This window comes from Anabrus simplex, chromosome 1 (assembly GCF_040414725.1).
Source record: "Anabrus simplex isolate iqAnaSimp1 chromosome 1, ASM4041472v1, whole genome shotgun sequence".
NCBI classification, from domain to species: Eukaryota; Metazoa; Arthropoda; class Insecta; order Orthoptera; family Tettigoniidae; genus Anabrus; species Anabrus simplex.
In genome coordinates, this window is record NC_090265.1 from 1714901390 (window position 1) to 1714922421 (window position 21032).

Sequence of the window (21032 nt, forward strand, 5' to 3'; positions counted from 1 at the left end):
CTACACGCGTCCATCACCAACCAGACGCCAGCACAAGAATGAGTCTCTCGCTTCGAGCGAGCTTCAACAAGCCAACGCTCAGTGTACAAGACGAGCTCTCATTGGTCAAGGAGCTGAGCATCGTAGTACTAGTTCTCTGCACAGATGTCAGTACGTACAAGGAGCCCTTTAGATCAGGTCGTTACACGGACCAGAGCCCTACCAAAAAGTGGTAGTGAATCATAAAACTAGAAGGAGATAAGAAATTCAGCGAACTGAATACACAGAACATTGAGGGAGAAAGACACTAATTTCCACAGGGATTAGCCCAGGTCCAAAAACGTTAGGGGGGGGGGGGGTAGAAGACGATTAAATGTGACACCTCGGTGTCAGTAAAAACATTAATTTAACACACACTTAAGAATATATTCTGAAGATCAAATTACCACTATCACATAAAATTTATATACACAAATATTAACACCCCCAATGCATTAGTACCACAAATTAACAATACTAATCTAGCTGACCCTTGCTACATAATTAAATTGACAAACTTTAATATTAAATGCAAGAAATTACTATACACAAATTTATTCAAGCATCGTGGCATGCATTTAATGTGAGATTAAATAAAATCAGATGTACTCATCCTTTCCCGTGCTGGTCCATGATTCAGTAATTCATCATTTCAGCCATGGGGTCAGCCCATAGATGAGGTGCTCACTCCATTATCATGTTGGAAATATGACCATCCTCAAGGCTCTCCTCCTCCTCCATGGTTCTTCTCTTGAAGTACATTGTTCCAACACAATCTGATTTACAGCATAATTGGTAAACTCGTGTCCCACATAGTCCGAAATATGCTGAGCATAAAAACATATGATAAATTATTATGCAAGTTAAAGAGACACAATAAAATACTCCTTCTCAAGGTTCCATTCACATAACAGTTCAATCTTTATCCTATTCTTTACCAGAATCTATTATTCAATATTATTTACAAATGTTACCTTGACTTGCAACTTCGTTATTTATCGAATCTAACACTGCTTGAATAGCAAGTACCTTGGCACTTCACATTGCTATAATTATTAATCTGTGAGAATTTATCATTATTAATTCCCTTAGGGGAAAATCCCTTCGGATTAAGTTCAAGTTATTATTCTTGCCTTCAGAAATGTTCAATGTTAATTCCACGTTTTCTGGCAACGATCTTAAGAACATGTCTGGCATGTTCAATTTCACAGTTCAGAGTGAGTTCCTATCAGGTGGTGGTGGTGGTGATTATTGTTTTAAGAGAAAGTACAACTGGGCAACCATCCTCTATATAACATAATCGGAGAGAAAATATGGAAGGGATCCGACACTTCAACAAATGAAGATATCGGCCAAAGAAAGGGAAGGGCCATGAAGGGCATGAAAATGGAAGACTCCCTAGTCCTTGCAAACCTAATAGTGTTGGGGTCAGAAAAGAACAAGAGTTGACCAAGAAAGGTCAGATAGGATAGATGAAATTGAGGAGTCTGGCACAAGTAAGTGGAAGTAATGCCAGGACTCAGCTAAGGGCCCTGTGGTCATCAACCAATGCTGCAAAGTTCAGAGACCCTGGGGCCCCTTTTAGTCACCTCTTACGACAGGCAGGGGATTTCGTGGGTGTTATTCTACCCCCCTCCCTCAGAGGGGAGTTCCTAACCAGTGCGTGGCATATCAAGCCCACGTGCCGTACAGAATACACGTCAGGGATTCCGCTACTTGATTACAGACAATTACCGTCTCTGGTAATCACATATTTAAATACACAATCTGCCAAGATATTTTAATTAGATTTTTACAGAATTATAAGAGTCTTATTTACATTTTATAGTCAGGCCTTTTGGATTTAACTTTATTTTGCAGTGTTCTCACATTGGCACTACTCCAACTACACCAGTTCTCCTGTTCACGCTGCCTTGTGATTCATCAGTTCAAAATTTCCACCAGTAAATCCCACTAGCTCTGTTTCATCTCAACCACAAGCTTCTCTCTCTTCCAAATGAAAAAATTCCATTACCCTCTTTATGATGCAACATCTGCCAATCCTCTACACCTGTGCCATAAAAGCAGGCTGAACTGCTACATAAATCCTGCTTCAATATGAACTCTACCTTCTCAAATATTATTTTCCTCATTACATTATATTCATATGCCAATGACATGAACCAGTTGGGTTCAATACATACATACATACATACATACATACATACATACATACATACATACATACATACATACATACATACATACATACATACATACATACATACATACATACATACATACATACATACATACATACATACATACATACATACATACATACATACAACAATACATGCATACATACATACATACATACATACATACATACATACATACATACATACATACATACATACATACATACATACATGATTTTGGATAGCAATCTATATCTTTATATCCAGGAGGTTTATGTAACTAATTGTCTCTGGAAATGCACAAGAAAAATCCCTGATGTCACAAATGAGATACTGCATTCATTGTGTTTAACTGTATTCTATACTAGATGAATCTGTGAAAGATGTCTCTGGTGATCGTTTAATGCCTGCCCAGTAGATTGCTCTGTAAAATCAACTTATCAGCAGCATGCAAACTGTTGTTCCATTTGCTCACAATAAGCCAGAAACACAACATTATTTGTTTCAATAAGTCCTTTGTTTGCCTAAAACAATAATTCTGTGAAGCTGTGAATGTGTGTCTGCATGGTCCGCTGATCTTTTAATGCCCGCTTTCACAGCTTACCAAGGAATGTGTTGCTCTGCAGTTCAGCACACATCTATGCACACCCTTGGTTCTTTCTTTGCACTGACACACAGCACCGTTGCACCAATAACTTGGCAGCCTCTAAAGATGGTCATTTGTTTGTGCTAATTGTGTATAAAACATTTTCTCTTCTTTTTCAACAGGGTGATAACAACAATAGTGATGAAGACCTGATAATAGCAGGTAGGTGTGCAGTTTACAGTTTAAACACTTCACGCAGTAGAGATTCTAGAGAGAATTCAGAGTAACCAAATATTAAACCTGGATGGCCCTTAAGTCTTGGCGTTTTTAATGAACAAGAAATGTACATCCAACAATTGATAATGTATTCTCCTTTGTTGTTTACAACTTCTTCCCAACATTCAACATGCTTTCCAATGCCTTGATGGTAGAAATCACCTGGTTTTGACTTGAAGAAATCGTCCAACCAAACCGTCAATTCCATGTCATTATTGAATGAAACGCCACACTTTTCATTCAAGAGGAAATCGGAACAGATGAAAATTTGATAGTGTCAAGTTGAGATAATATGGAGGACATGGCAGCTTTTCCCAGGCAATGTTTGAATGGCTTCCTTGGTCATATTGGCGATGTGAGGGTGGGCATTGTCGTGTTGCAGATGAATGCCATGTCGCTGATCAGGTTCTTTATTGATGGATAGCGTTGTTGACTCATTGCATTTGTTGGAAGTAAAGTTCTGCAGCCACAGTTTGGTACCTATCAAGCACTTCATAGTGGATCCTGCCTTCCCAGTCTCACTATATGCACATCATCATTTTGCACGGGTGAAGGCCTTATTTGATCGCGATGTTGCCTATTTCCTGGGGCTTAGCCATTCTTTGTGCTGCTTCATATTGGCATACAGACATCATTTTTCATTTCCGGTGACAATTCGATAGAGTATTCTCTCCTTGTGTCCATGAGTTGACCAATGACGGGCAAGCAAACTGGAGGCAATCATGACTCGTTGATTTTTGTTGTCGTTCAAAGCATGCTAAAATAATGCTTCCAAATTTTTAACCTTTCCCATCGAGTGAAGGTGACACTCCATGATGCTGTGGGAGCATTCCCTTATCTCTGCCAATTCCCTCATCATTTGGCATGGTACTTCCTGAATAAGGTGATTCAGTCGCTCCTCATCAAAATGAACAGAGCATCAGGTGCGGTGCATGTCTTTGAATCTCTTGAACCAATTTCGAGCCCTCCTAAGAGGCATCATTCTTCACCACACACCACAAATCTTCTGTGGGTTTGGCACCTCGCTAAAGGCAGAAGATATCGAAAATGTCCTTTTTTTGCTGACTTGACACACCAATTCAAGGACCTGAAACAAACAAAACTTATATCGGCATAAAAAACTAAACACAATATCTTGTAGAGTACATAATTCTCTATGGAATAACATAAAACACATTGCCAAAACATTATGTTTTCACTTGTTTAAAAGCCAAGACTTAAGGACCAACCCATTATCAAAAAGAAAAAGGCGGTGAACTTTTAAAACTGGCTGATCTCACATTTTTACAGGCTTTAGCTAATTAACTCTCTCCATGTCAGTGTGTAAACAAGTTAGTCCTGTATTTAGTGAGATTTTTAACATTTTTCTTCTGGTCTTAAAAACCTTGGGTAAGTTCTAAACTCAAGAGGATGTTAACATTTCTCCAAAATTAAAGGAGGTTTTTCTGTTAACAGATATGAGAATGATCCCTGTGCTAAGGTAGGAAACCCCTACAACTTAGATAAATGTCTATATGCTTTGTGCCAGTCTTGACAGACTGTTGCACTCAATAGAATGAACACATCATCACTGAGTTACTGAATCTTTGCAGTAATAATCAGATCCTTTGTAAAACACAGAATCTAACTAATATACAGAATCATTCAGCTCCGGGTGAGTCCAAGAGCGCAAAAGTTTTCAGTTTGCAAAATTTGCTTACTTAGTGACGGCTGACATAATACATTTTTGTGTTAGTCCCTCATTTCCTGTTCATTTTGGCTCTATATCACCTCCCCGTCTGACAAGCAAGAATTTTATCCTAGTTGTTGATATAAGAGTTTTGAGTTATTTTACTGCCAACTAGTATCATAACTGGTATCATAGTGTTAGTCTGAAACTAGATATTTACTATTAAACTGTATAATGTTTTCTAGATTTCTGTTGTTTATTGAACTTAATTCCTTGAAAATATGTTTCCAAAATGTAAAACCTGAAAGAAAAAGTTATAAAGAAAGTACAAAAATCCTCCAATAAAGAACATTCTGTAGTAGTGGACCTTCCTATTTTTCGCAAAAATCCAAAAAAGAGCTAATTTTTCTACTGTGTCAGAATTTTATAAAAAATATGGAAGTGTGTAAAAGAACCAAAATTACTGGAAAATTCAAAACATGGATTTATGTTCTAATGTACAATATCTATGTTGGTTAGAGAGTACAGCATTTCCGGGTCACCAAGTTCGCTACTGTAAGTAAATATAAATTCACTCGGTCCTTGGAAGGAGAGGAGATGGCCGTAGGAGAGTTTGGCAACCATCTCATCAACAAATGATATCAGTTGAGGGTTAACACATACTTTTTGTACACCTTGTCTTGCCTCAATCCTTCTGAATATCCATCACATATTTTGTGGCAAAATACAACATTCTGATATTACACATTCACATTATTGATGGACTTGTGTTTGCAAGGCTTTCTCATAATTTATTCACCTGACTGCAAATACAGGCTATTTGATATCCAAGACATCAAAGATGACAACTTTTCCTTTCTCTCAGTTATTTCCATAGTCATCTTAACAGCAAATATCAGGTCAGTTGTTGTGCTGCTGCTTCTTCAAGCTGTGGTTTGGTTATAACTCTCAAACTGTGTTCAACATGTTATTATTTCCACCATCTATAATCATGGCTCTGATTCATGGACTGAATTAATGGCTTTATACAGCTCCTCAGACCTTTGTCCCATCTCATCTCTGGTTGATTTGCATTTCATTCTCTTTTTCCTTATTTGTTCATAGCTATTTCTCTTAATTCTCATTATTTGATTAAGCACTTATGATCAATCCTACAGTTCTTGTCGACCTTCTGTGTGAATTCAACCCAGGTATTCCCGGTCTCTGATTTTCCCTGTCTTTTCCTCTTTCTTTTTCCTCTTGTTTTACCTATTTGCAAATTCAGTGTTAAACAAAGACTTCCTCTTCTCCTCATATCTTGCTGCTATTCATACTCGTACTTTATCTGTGAGTTTTCTAGTTCTTGCAAACAGATCTTTGGTTTATGCTTCATTGCATCTTCTTCACATTGATTTTTCTGAGGGTGGCCACGACTAGAATAGAATTTATCGTAATGAAACAATTTATGAAATTAAAAAAAATACATTGTAATAGACAAAAGGCCAACAATCCATAAAAATTATGCTCTTGAAAATCGTGACTATACCATACTGTACTATTGAACATCGTTCACTTCATTGTAATATATACTGTACTAACTATTTAATGCTGTATCAACAAGTACCGGTAATATATCTACATAATATCTTTATAAATTTATTTGGAGGCTCACCAATTTTTCTTCCAATTACCGTATACTGTAAATGGTGTTTCCATCAGCCAGATTTTTACAGTCTTGTGAAAGGATTTCACAGACATGTCTGTTATTTCCAATAGGAGATTGTTAAAGAGTATCATACCTGTGTAGTTGTGATATTTTTGCATTTCCTTTAATCTAACACGAGGAGAGTCTATATCATTTCTTCTTCTTGTATTATGTTGATATACCTCCTTCCTTAAAAGGTAATCAATCAGGTTTTCTTAAATGTCCATTATGCATTGGTTTTTGTGGTTTTCCTATATCTGCATAGCCTCTGGTGGTTCTATTTGAGGATCCAATCAGCCTCTGGGTTGATGACATAACAGACACAGACATGAATTGGTAAGTATATATTGAGGGAAGAGTCATTATTTTCAGTTCTTGGAAAATGGATCTATATGATTGCTTGTCTGAAATTCCCTGTATGCACCCGATTGCTTTCTTTTGCCATATAAAAACATCCCAAGTCCCCATGCAATTCTCCTGTATTATTGTTCCATACTGTAGATGCAATGTAAGAAAGCATAGTAAGCAGTTATTATCTGAGATTTACTAACACATTTCTTCAGTTTATGCAGCAAAAATATCACTAGGGACAGTATCATACATAGTTGTTTTTTATGAACATTCCAGCTCAGTTTAGTCTAAATGGAATCCTAACATTTTCACTGACTTGTTGCTATCCTCCCTGCTTTGATAAAAAAAGAAAATTTCTTCCAGATTTGTTTTTTGTGTTGGGAGTTCAACTCGACATATACACTGAGCAGCCAAAAGTCATGGGAAGGGGTGTCCCATTAGAAAATGTGCCGTGAATGACCGCTGAACATTGTGGCTAGCTGAGCAGTCTGTCAAAGACACCAATGTACTGAAGATGGCAACATGTCAAGAGTCTACCAACTCTGAACATGGGATAATCATCGGCACACAGAGCATGGATCATACTACTGTGGAGATTACACGTGAATTCAGGTTGCCAAGTTCAACAGTGTCAAGGGTGGATCTTCAATATCAGATAGAGAATGTTACCACTCACATAAATTGCTGCATGGAAAGACCGCAGGTGTTTAAAGAGCGGACATCACATTGCCTCCACAGAGCCATACTGGGCGCATGATGGGCTACTGTGGGTCAGATCTCCACCCAGTTGAATGTTGGAAATCAGGAACCCATTTCTACCAAGACTGTACGGGCGCAACTGAACCCCATAGGCTTCACCAACCGACGACCAACTTGTGTCCCTTTGCTGACACCTCAACACAGAGCTCAATGATGTGCATGCGTCCATGAACATTGGCAGTGGACCATGGAACAGTGGCGGCATGTGGTATGGTCCGATGAATCCCGGTTCCAGCTGTATCGAGCTGATGGGTGAGAGAGAGTGTGGCATATGCCCCATGAAGCTATGGATCCTGCATGTCAGCGAGTTTGTGTCCAGGCGGGAGGTGGCTTAGTCCTGGTTTGTGCAGCGTTCTCATGGTTGCAATTAGGCACCACTGTCCAGCTGCAGGGAGCACTGTTAGGTGCACATTATATAGAATTCTTTCAGACCATCTGCATCCCTTTCTGGCCCTTGTGTACTCTGATGGAGATGCCATGTTTCAGCAGGACAATTCGTCATGTCACCACTCTGTAGTGGCATGCAGGTGGTTGGAGGAGAACTCGGGTGAAGTTACGACCATCAATTCGCCCTCCAGATTCCCCAATCTTAATCCAATCAAGCATTTGTTGGATGGTGTCGATGCTGGTATATGCTCCATGAACCCCACACCAACTACACAAGACCAGTTGTGGCTAGCAGTGCAAAATGCGTGGGTCCAGATCCCTCCATAATGATTCCAACACCTTGTAGAGTCGATGGTTCGCCATATTGCTGCCGTTTTGAGGGCTCGCGGAGGAAAAATTTGCTGTTAAAATCAAATACAGTGTCTCTCCATGACTTTCGACTCTCATTATATTATTACTAGTGTCACTGATAACTGGAATGAAAGGTTTTCTGCTACATATAGAATTGAAGATGTTATTCAGTTTCTTTTTAGCTTCAAACCTCATTTTGTTTTGTTTATCTACTGGCATGTTACTGATGCATAACTCAGATTCCACCATAGTGGTGATGATGTCATTGAGGATATTGGAAGAGGGCCAGTTTTTTTTTTGGACCCTTGCTCAATATGAAAGTCTGAATATCATTATCTTTGCCTAATGTGGCTATTATAACTTTTAAGCATAAAAACAGAAAGGCTCTTTTCTTTGCCTGGTTTGCAGCATAATTATAAGCTATAAATTTCATTCTGTTTCATACTGAAGTCCAATTATAAGAAATAAGTAGACAAGACGTTCCACCTTTTCTATGCAATATATTAAGTAAATAGTACTACATTAGTCTTGGGACTAGTTTCAGCCAATGAGTGGCCATCATCAGCCAAAATAAAAATTAAGCAGGTGATATGATAACAAGTAAAACATACGTATACAATAGAAAGACAGGAATGATTATAACATCAAAGTATATATAACAACAAAAGGTATGGGTGTGACTTCATGTCATAATATGATGCTGTCTTTAAAGTGAATTAGGCAAATCAAAGCAGATCTCAGGCAGTGAATTTGAAAAATTTAAGTGACAATGTTTCCACTTCTGGAATGGCAAATGGCTGTGAGAAACATTCATCCTGCAACAAAATTAGTACCCTGGGGGCAAAGTCAGCCACAACGCTATCACACTTCATATTGAGACTAGTGCTTCTCTATGGGCCTTCATGGCTTTCTTGTCATACATCCATACTCCATCCATTTTCATTTCAAATGCTGATCGGTTTAGTATCATGGGATGTCTCACCATTTGACACTAATTCATGAGATAATCTTCAAGTTGTTGAGATTCTGTTCTCTTTGCTCTTAGTTCTGTATAACATTACTCAACATATTGTTATATAGTTACAGTCATGCTTTTGAGAGTGAAATGTTTCTTGTAGGCACAGCTGTTAATTCTCTTGGTGCCAGGCGGTAGTGTGAGCATCCACCATTTAAATTTTCAGAGCCGATCTGGTCAGCTGTTAACAATCCAGTCGGAAGTTGCCAGAGCCGATTACATCTGCCGGCTTAAAATTCTGTGATATACGTAATTTTGAGGCAACCTATAGTGATGTGCATACTTGTGTTACAACCTGTAGTAAAGGGGCTACAAGTTATTGTGTGCCTGGCCTTGCTTTGGCAGTTCTAAGAGGGTGTTGTACCTTTCACAAGAGTCGTTTCCTGTGTTTACAAATACTGCTAACCGGTCAGTAAGAGATTACTCCTTGCAGTGAGTGGATTTGTGACAGGAAAATGGCATGTTGTTCACATGATAATTTTTCAGCAGGTATTGATGACAATAAATTAATGCAGTATTTAGAACAGTGCGATATTAACGCTGATGATTTATCGGATAGCGATAGGGAATTTAGTTCAGAGAGTAGCGACGAAATTATACCGTACACATCCGCGGAATCACCGCAGCTAAAGAAGAGACATTTAATTGTGTCTAACAGCACTAAAGCTACTCTGAATATGGTGGTAGATGAGACTAGTGATAACGAATATGATGATGATGTTTCTGGAGAACATTTTGTGGAAATTTGTCCCAATTAACCCGACAACATTCCTCAACCTCCTGTCTCCTTGAAGGACCTAAACATGCCCTACCGTCTGATTCTCCGCCCATATCACACTTCAATCTACTTTTCACTTACTCTCTGCTAAACCTTATAGTCACATATAGTCCTCTATCATTACCTAAATGCTGGTCTCCGCGGGCCAAGTGTGGCGTGCCTGCCTCTCACCCGGAGGTCATGGGTTCGATTCCCGCCCAGGTCAAGAATTTTCGCCTGGTCCTGAGGGTTGGTTCAAGGTTCACTCAATCTATGTAACCCTAAGTGATTGCAATTGAGGAGATATCTGAGGGTGAGAGGGCGACTCCGGTCTGGAAAACCAAGAATAATTCCTGAGAGGATCCGTCTCACTGACCATGATTCACCTCGTAAACTGCAGGTACCGAACTGAGTAGTAGTCGTTTAGTAGGTCAAAGCAAATCACGGCTTTAGTGCCATATATTTCTTAATTTCGTAAATTCTGTTGTATTGTAAAATTATTTTTCTAATATATATAACAACCGAAAACGAGAAACTATTTTTTTCTGAAAACAAAAACTATAATATCAACTACTATTTTTAACTTATTTAATAATTCAGAATTATTTTAATACTGTGTTGTCTGGACGTAGAAAATTTCTTGTCAGTATTTGCCAAACATCGATACATACACGCGAATTTTACCGGTGAGTAAAATTGTCTTGTTTTTATTAGTGACATATGTTTGAATTTTTATTTTGTACGTTTTTATTTTTCTCATTCAAATTAGTTATTATGTAGAATTGTATTTAGAAATACATTATACATAATTACGTATATTCTTTTGTATCGTAAATTATTTTTTCAAAGTAGATATTGAGAGAGAAAGTGCGAAAATATTTTTCTCTTCCTAAAAATAAATGTTTTCAACAACTATAAATCAACAATGAAACATTTTTGACTCTTTATATCACTCCAAACCAGTTTCTTATTCTATGTAGTCGATATGAAGAAACTTTCATGCCGATATTTGCTATACGCCGGTAGATATACGCGAATTTTAAAATACGTGTATTTCCACTGAAAACGGCCTGGTACTTTACAGTAGTAGAGTGGAGGCGGAGCTCTGGCCTCTTCCAGCTGATGGGGAGTGGCCGACCAGATCGGCTCTTGGCTCCAACAGGGTTAAGAGAACAACTGATAAGTGCTTTCCTATTCTGCAAAATTTCCAACCCACGTTTACACAAATATGGAACCTACAATACAATGGTTATGTTAATGTTTATGTTTTAGATTCCAAACTCCTGTGTTTATGTTAGTTTGCTTCTAAATTTAATTATGAATGATTCCATCAGACAACCAGATCACAGACTTCTGTCTACATGTTATGTTTGTGTCTAATGACCATTATGAATGACCCTCAGATAACAGATCATAAACTTCTGTTTTCAAATCAAATCAAAATCTCTTTATTTGCAAATGAGGTGTCTACCTCAGTGGCAAATGGTACACTAAAATACATTATTGTCAAGCACTAAATATTAAATTAACAAGAGAAGAAAATTTTTCCTATAATACAATATTATACAATTTACGCTAACAATGTTTTCTATTAAACACACAGCTCATCCTTAATAAATTTATATTGTTTACAAAATTCTACTTATAATATATCCTGTCCTACTTACAAATATAGTCAACTGATATACAGTATGTGGAATTGCTTCAAATGATACTATAAAACTGGTATAACATTAATATTTACATTGCATTTATTTATTTACTATTTTTTTTTTTTTTACCCGTTCTGGATCCTAAGTAGCATAACGACCTGTTGCGTCTTAACCAGAGCCCCTTTTGCCACCACTTTTCAGAGTTCCTGAAGGGCCTTCACAGCTACCGTAGCGGTCCCAGGGCCCTCGAAGTCCCCACTGTACTTCACCCCTACAGGCAGTCCCCTACTTTGGCTGTCCAAACTCCTTAGACCAGGGGATGGAATTAATTTACTCACACACATTTTTTTATATACAATAACCTGCACTGGTCGAATGCCCTCTAACATTTCATTTATTTTCTCTGTTGCTGTTTATTCTCTTCTTGAATATCTGTACAGATTTTGGAAAAGGATCAAACACTACCCCTGGTAAACTGTTCCACTCCTTCACACCCTTCCCAATGAATGAAAATTTACCCCAATCGCTTCTGCTAAAATTCCTTCTAATTTTATATTTGTGGTCAGTCCTGCCGATATAATTATTTTCCAACTGAAGCCTCTCACGGATATCTCCCCATGCTTCTTCTCCTATATAGGCTCTATATAATCCTGTAAGTCTAGTTTTCTCCCTTCTCTTACTTAAAGTTTCCCACCCAAGTTCCTTTAACATTTCTGATACACTACTCTTTCTCCTGAAATCCCCTGTTACAAATCTTGCTGCTTTCCTCTGCACACTATCTATTTCTTTTATTAGGTATTCTTGGTGAGGATCCCAAACACTGTTTGCATATTCCAATAATGGACGAACCATACTCAAGTAACTTTTTTTCTTTTAATTCTTTGTTGCATCCTTTAAGTAGCCTCATTATGACATGTAATGATCTGTATGCTTTCCCAACAATGTCATCAATATGACCCTTCCAGTGCAAATTACTTTCAAATCTCACACCTAAGTATTTGCACTTGCCATCTTTTGGGATAACTACCTCATCCAAAGTATATTCAAATTCAGTTTTAAAGCTCCTGTTTGTAAAAGTTGTAACAGTTGATTTGCCTCCATTAACCTTCATATTATTTTCTTCAACTCATTGTTGGATACTTTCAAGGTCCCTTTGTAATTCTGAACAATCCTCAATGTTGTTTATTTCTCTATAAACAATTATGTCATCTGCATACAATCTTATTTTTGATGTTATATTGTTCCCTAAATCATTTGCGTATATTAAGAAAAGTAACGGACCGATTATACTACCCTGTGCAATTCCCTTCCAAACTTTCTCTTCCTGAGATACATTATTTCCTACTTTGACTTTCTGAACCCTTGAATTTAGAAATGCTTTTATCCAACGTGTAACCCTTACGTCCAATCCTATTCCCTCCAATTTCTTTAATAATATTCCATGTTCCACTCTATCAAAGGCTTTGGAAAGATCTATGGCTATGCAATCTAACTGACCTCCTGAATCCAACTGATCTGATATGTCCTGCTGAAATCCCACCAGTTGTGCCTCACAAGAAAATTTCTTTCTAAATCCATACTGGCTCCTCATGAACCAATTTTTATCATCACATATCCCTCTGATGTACTTCGATATTAAACTCTCCAGAATTTTACAAACTATGCTGGTCAGGCTGATTGGTCTGTAGTTCTCTGGTTTCCTTTTATCACCCTTTCCTTTATAAATTGGTATTATTATAGATTCCTTCCATTCCTTTGGTATTACACTATTATTTATGACATAGTCAAAGAGAAATTTTAAATAAGGCACTATGTACCACCCCATTGTCTTTAATACCTCCCCAGTAATTTGATCACTCCCTGCTGCTTTTCCTTGCTGAAGCAGTTGGATTTCTCTGAAAATATCTTCGTTTGTGAATGAGAAGCTTCTTGTTTCCCTCTGTCTCTCTCCCTCTCTATCTTCTGTTTCGGTTTCCAACTCTTGACAATCATCTACTGAATCTCTAAATTCCCTACTAAATAGGTTTGCTTTCTCAGTATCTCTTAAATAGTGTTCACCCCCTTCTCCCACCATTGTAGGAATTTGGATTCCTTTTCCTTTTTGATTTCTGATATATGAATACAGCTTTTTCCATTTCCCTTTGTGGTCATTACCCTCTTGAAGTATGCCATTCATATAATTCTCTTTTGCTTCCTTTTTCACTCTATTCAGTTCCCTCATTAGCTGTTTTCTAGTTTCTCTACTCTCCCTACCCTCTTTGATTTTCCTGTTTACTATTCTACATTTTCTTTTTAATTTTCTTATTTCCCTTGTATAATAAACAGGGTCTGAGGTCATTTTACCCTTCTTAACAGGTACAAATCTCTTCTCTCCTTCCCAAATAATTCCTTTAAATTTAGCCCAAAGTGTATCCACGTTACTCCCTTCACTTATCCAACAACTGAATTGTGAGTTAAGGTAAGTCCCAAATTCATCAACTTTAGTTTTTCTGTACAATTTCTTGTCTTGTGTAACCCTCTTATTAAGCCTTTTTGGTACGAGTCCTACATCCATTATTACAGCCTTATGGTCTCCTATTCCTTCAATTACCTCAGTTTTATCAACAATTTCCCATGGTTTAACCAAGAATACATCTAGTAAGTTATTGAGACGAGTCGGTTCTTGTACTACTTGTGTAAATCCTCCCTCCCAAATTAACTTATTTGCCAGTTTCTGTTCATGGGCTTCACTTGCAGCTCCTTTCCATTCAACTTCAGGCAAATTTAGATCTCCCCCAATTATTACCATATCATTATTATTGTTTTTACAAGTATAATCTATTATTTTTTCAAAGATTTCCATGTCTCTTGCCTCTCTTCCAGGCCTGTATGTTCCTATAATTCCCACCTCCTTCATATTATCACAAACTAATTTTATCCCTAATATTTCATCCCTTTCATCGGTAAACCATTCATGTGAACAGTAAGTTTCCTTCACCAGAATAAACACCCCCCCTCCCTTTTTATCTCCTCGGTCTCTACGATAGACTGTGTACCCTTCTGGAAATACTTCTCTATTACCCACCCCTTCTTTCAACCACGATTCCACTCCTATCACCACATCAGTCTCATAAGATTCCATCAATGTACCGAATTTTAATTGTTTATTTACTACACTTTGACAGTTTACCAAGAGCAATCTCAGACCCCCTTCCTCCCTAAAACTTGACTGTTGCAATTGGGTAACTTGAAATTCCTTACTATCCTGAGTTTCTTTTTCTAGTTGACTGAGCCAGCTTAAAGTATAGCTGGCTCTTTCTACTAGTTTTCCTGGTCAGTATTATAACTCAAGGGAGTTGCCTGTTTTACAGTACATATCTTAAGATTAATAAAATCTAGAACAATATTTCCTATCTTTCGTTTACCTGAATTGTTTAGATGGAGGCCATGTTTTGTATAACAGTATCTCTCAAAGCTGCTGCATTCAATAACCTGAGTATTCCGAAAATGTTTACAAATTTTAACAATATCTGTATTGACCTTGTCCACTTCAATGTTCACACACGAATCTCTACTCAAATCATGCCTGTGGGGCACGTTCACTACAAAAACGTTAGTGTGGGTCAGCTTCCCTAGTGTATGTTTAAGTTGTGATCTTACATTCTTGGCGTCGTCGCGAGCTACGTCGTTTGTCTCCGAAGTTGGACGTGAGTTGTCACATAAGATAAACCAGGTTCCAAACTTCTGTGCTTAAGTATGTATCTAATGCTCATTCCACAGGTTGAGTTGTCTGTGCATTTAGGGGCGAGCAACTGTGAGCTTGCGACTGGGAGATAGTCCGATCGAGTCCCACTGTTGGCAGCCCAGAAAATAGATTTCCGTGATTCTCCATTTTCTCATCAGGCAAATGATGGGGCTGTTCCTAATTAAGACCATAGCTGTTTCCTTCCCATTCCTAGGCCTTTCCTAACCTATTCTGTGTCAGGGCAATGTAAAGCAAATTGTAAAAGGAATGTTCATTCTGAATGGTCTTACCCGATGACAGCCTGGAAACTTGTGTTTATATTAATGGGCATAAGCAGACCCAGCCAGTAGCTGGAAGCTGCAGATGATGATAATGATGATGATTAATTTGCATCTAATGTTCATTGTGAATGGCCTCATTAGATAAATCAGATCAGAAACTTTGTTTAACCTTCACCACCACATCTGTACACCAGCTTGTGAGCTCACTGACCTTTCGAGGGCTACGTAATGTTCTAGAGGTGTACTGAACAAGGCTGGTTTATACAAGAATTGCAGAATATTGTTTTGCCAACACTTGTATTTGGTGTACATTTTTATATCTTTCCAAGAGGTCTGAATTAACATGTCTGAATTGAGTCTATCTGCTGGTTTCACTTTTCCCATCTGACCTCCCTTGTTCTGAGCTACATCTATCATTTATTACAACAAAATTGCAAAATAATTCTATTACTGAATAACTACAGGATATCCTTATAGTTACATCTGGTGAGTGAGAGACAATCAGCCCTTAACATGGAACAATTACCCAATGAGAATGAGAGTTGTATTAGTGAAAAACTTGAAGGGACTACTCTCCCCTCCTCGATATATCTCTTGTGTTAGAGCATGAGTTCCCTTGAACGGGAGACAATTACCCAATGAGAATGAGAGTTCTATTAGTGAAAAACTTGAAGGGACTACTCTCCCCTCTTCGATATATCTCTTGTGTTAGAGCATGAGTTCCCTTGAACGGGAGACAATTAGCCAATGACTGCATGGGTTTTGGTAGAGTAGATTCACCTGTTTGTCTTTCAGATGTCTTCTTTTCCATTTCCACTACACAAGTTCCAGTTAACACATAACCTATGCCTCATTTAGCCCCTCTAGGATGTTATCTGTTTTGGAGAATATAGACTGATTTATTCCTTTGAGGAAATGCCCTACAGTTAAGATACCTCAATGTTTGCCATGTAAAGCAGTAATTATAACTAAATGTCTGCAGAAAACTAAATGCTGTTGAGTTTACCTCTCTAACCTTCATTCATACACTGCTTGTCATTAAAGTTACAACACCAAGAAGCATCCACTCGACTATCCTCTCATTTGGGGAAGGCAATGGCAGAATATGTGTACCAGTGGTGACACTAATAACTGTCATATAAGTGAAGGTCAGGAAGCCACTGAGTCGCAATGTTTTCTCTGCTGTTCTTGTGCAGAGAAAGAATTAATGGGCTACATCAAAAAAAAAAAATCATAAGAACAGATTTTTGCCCTTTTCTATGGGAGAATCCTGTCCGATCAGGCTTGTACAATATTTTACAGCAAAAGGACAAGGACAAGGGATCAGTGGGTTGAGAATTGATGGACTGGGTGACTTACATGAAGCCAACAGCCCCATTACATGGTGCCAATGAGCATGAGTTCAGACATCACGTGTGCATCGTGATTACAGACTCTACTGCTACATCAAGCACCCTCGCTCACGCTTTCAAGCATATGACACGTAAAAATATGCCTTTAGCAGGGCATCTTATCCATGTGTTCTTTATTGCAACTGCCTCTGACTTCTCACCACATGCCTGCAGATGGAATGATGTGAAGAACGTCCAGCCTGGAGGGACGATTGTCTTCCCATCCTCTCCTCTAACAAATTTCACCTCTGCTTGCAGCATCACGATGGTAACATCTGAATTTAGTAGCAATGTGTCACATTTGTGGCCAAGGCCTGCATTATGCACCATCATACCAGCCCAGCACTTAGGATTGTGGTATGGACTTCTACACTGACCAGCAACTGTAAATTTGTAGAAGTGTTGGAGGCTGCTGTGGCCCAGTACCAAGAGTATAATGCACACATCATTTGTCTGTACCTGGATGACACAAAGCTTCCTTGTACCTCTCTTGAAATGAATACATTATAGAAGCATGAGTGGGATACTCCACACAGACTTGCAAAGTCTCTCACTCTCAATACCGCATGATGTAGTACAGGTTATTCCTGCCAATGTGGAGGTCATACAGACTGATTTTCCCCTGTTCTGAGTTGCAAGAGTTATCATGTTATGTCCAAAAATCTGGATGTGTTGGTTCACTCCTTCACAATGTTAATGGCTAGCAGTGTATTTGCTTTCTCAGACCTCATCTCTGATACATTTATTATAAACTAGCTTAATATCTGCACCTATACCCCTAACATCCTGTATATGTTCTCATACAAATAATTCAACTAATATTTCAATCCCCCCCCCCCCGTAAAGGGTATTTCCTGAAAACCAAAGAATATGTGTTCCTTATTTTTAAAGGAGTTTCCACATACCAATGTTCACATCTGCAACATGTTAAGTTTCTGAGATATACTGTAGATACGCTGATTTTAAAAATTCACCCCACTTTTCAGCTCCCCTTAACTAGAATTTCCAAAAAAATATTTGTTTCTTTATTTTTACAGGAAATTTCAAATACCAGTTTTCAAATCTTTAATATGTTAGCTGTCTGAGATATAATCTTTCTTGAAATTCACCCCGTTTGTCACTCCTGTTCACCCCCTATTCATTGGATTATCCAAAAACTCAAAAGTACGTGTTTCTTTATTTTCAAAGGAGATTCCAAATTTCAATTTTCATGTCTGTAACATCTTCAGTTTTTGAGATATAAGTCTCCTCATAAAAGGTGTTCAACCAGTTTTCCCCCTTTTTCATCCCCCCTCCTCCTTAATGGGATTTTCCAAAAATAAAAAAATATGTGTTTCTTTATTTTTAAAGGAGATTTCAAATACCTACTTTTACGTCTATAAACTTTCAGGTTTTTGAGATATATATATATATATATATCCTCTTTTTAAAAATTAACCCCACTTTTAACCCCCTTTGCTAAGGAATATCCAAAAATCCTCTCTTAGCGAGCACCTGCATGTTAATATGAATGTATCCCCTAAATTTCATTTCTTTATGTCCAGTAGTTTTGGCTCGGTGATGATGAATCAGTCAGTCAGGACAAGTTATTTTATATATATATAGATGTGAGGTCTTCCATTTTGTCTTATATAAAAGGTCATCTCCTTTTTTATCACCCTCTCATGTCATTTCAAATTAATTAACAAGGTATTCTGTAACTAGCTGTCAAGCACGGGACTGTAATTCAGTAAGATCTTTCTTATTATAGTGGCGATGTTAAGACATCTGTTTATTGAATTGTAGAATCATTGTTTAATTTATGTTTTATTTCTGTTGCAGCACAATTTACATCATGTACCGAGTAAGTACCACAGCAACAGAAGAAACCGCTTCTGTTTATCTTAGTCCAGACTATTGTACCTTGAAGTATCTTTTACATTTTTCTTTTCATTGCTTTTATTTTGGGAGGTAGCCTTTCCTAATTCTATAAATACTTCCTGTTTTTATTTTTCTGGTTAGAATCTTATTAAAAGTTTAGAGTAATTTGTAGCAAGGTGTACAGTGTTCTGTGGTAAAACATGATCCTATACCTTGAAACACAGGGAATACAAAAGGGAAATAGCTGTAAATATATATATTATTTGAAATTAATTTCAAAATCAAGTAACATCAACTATGTTCCTAGGATTCAGTGTTTAAGAAAAATGTCACCCACTCCACAGATGTCGAAGGTTTGTCCTGGATGATTGACAAGCTTTGAATGTACAGAACTAACTGATTATAGGAACACTTCAGAGAAAAAAGAGACAGTACTTCAACAACAGAGCATGGTCTCCTTTAGAGGGCTTGACAAATTTAATAAAATTCCTCAATAACCATAGGAAGGTTACCTTGTTTTACCACACTAAGTGGGTAGCAGCACTAATCAACCCAGGCATTGTACTATGCAGCATTCTAGGTTAAACAGGAACTCGAGAAAACACAAACATTGGAGGATAATGGATCCCAGTTGCTCTGATGCTGCAATAATCATGAAAAATATGCCAAGTTTGGCAAAGGTTACACCCCAATCTGCCTTATTCATTTAGGACCGATGGTATTTGGAATGCAAACACCCTCATTCCTTTTTTTTTTGCTTTTCTTTTTAGCAGTCCCTTGTGAAATATAATTGCCCTGATTTAACTTGTAGATCTTACGGTTCTTACAGACAGGTCAGGATGATGTTTAGAAATCCTGTCATCCATTCCTATTCAGGTACTTCTTGTTTAATCCATAATTGAAGGTAATTCTTTTTACTGGTACAGACAAGCTTATAAACCAGTTTCACAACACAATTTTTTATCAAACAGTACTTCAGTTTTGCTATTGTTTTCATGTACTTCAACAATCAATTTTCTTTGGTCTCAGAAAATACCATACAGTTTCATGCCAGCTCTTTAATAGCCCCCTTCAGTATTTCCTGGGAGAATCTAGTGCATACATGGCCAGGCTCTCCCAGTATCAGTCCCTATGCCTGGTTCTCCCATGCACTTTCTGAAACAGAAGAGCCATATTGCAAAATATTCCGGTACTCATCTTCCGAGCTCTAGCGACGAACAGTAAGCCAGTTTTGGAGCTCAGTGTTCCACCAGAGTCTGAACGAGGCGTGTCGAGTGTGTGCCTGAGTATCAACGTGCTGGAGTATGGAGAATACTGTGGCATGAGCAGCGTTGACTGTCACTGGCTAGTGCTGTTGAATAGCTGTTGTTGAGTAGTTCACTGAGTAGTGAAATTTCTCTGGAACAGTCGTCGTGTGTTTTTGGGGGTCAGCAGGCCTGGTTCTGTTGCTATTATGCAGAATGAAAGTGAAAGCAAGACGACCCTGTCAATAAGGACAAGCAGCAATTAGAATTGTTTGTGTGTGTCACCTTTTTCTTCTTGCAGTAAAATCTGCTTGCCAATTGAGGCCAAAATCCACACACAGATGGAGGCTCAGTTAAATGTGCTCTTCGACATGATAAAGGACTTGACCAGAAGACAATCTAAGAAGACCAGAAGACAATGATTGAGAAGTTGGAAGAAGATTATAAGAAGATGGAAGAAAGAAGATAGCAAGGAAAGTATGATAAAGGAGATGAGAGACAGCCAGAAGAAGATGCAAAATGGCCAGAAAATGATATAAGGCAGGAAGAGGATGGGAGACAACTGGAAAAAGATTGAAGTACACCAGAAGAAAATGCAAGATGACCAGAAGAAACTGAAAGATGGCCAGAAAAAGCTGGAAGATGACCAAAAGAAGATGGAAGGCAGCCAGAAGATGATGAAAGATGGCTGAAAGAAGATGGAAATGAAGATGGGAACCGAGAAGGAGGTGAATGATGAACTGAGAAAAATCAAGGAGGGTCTTCACAAGACAGAGCATGCTCTCTGCCTTTCTGTTATATTTTTATGATAAAGTGAGAATGTATTCTTGGTGCCTCTTCAAACTAA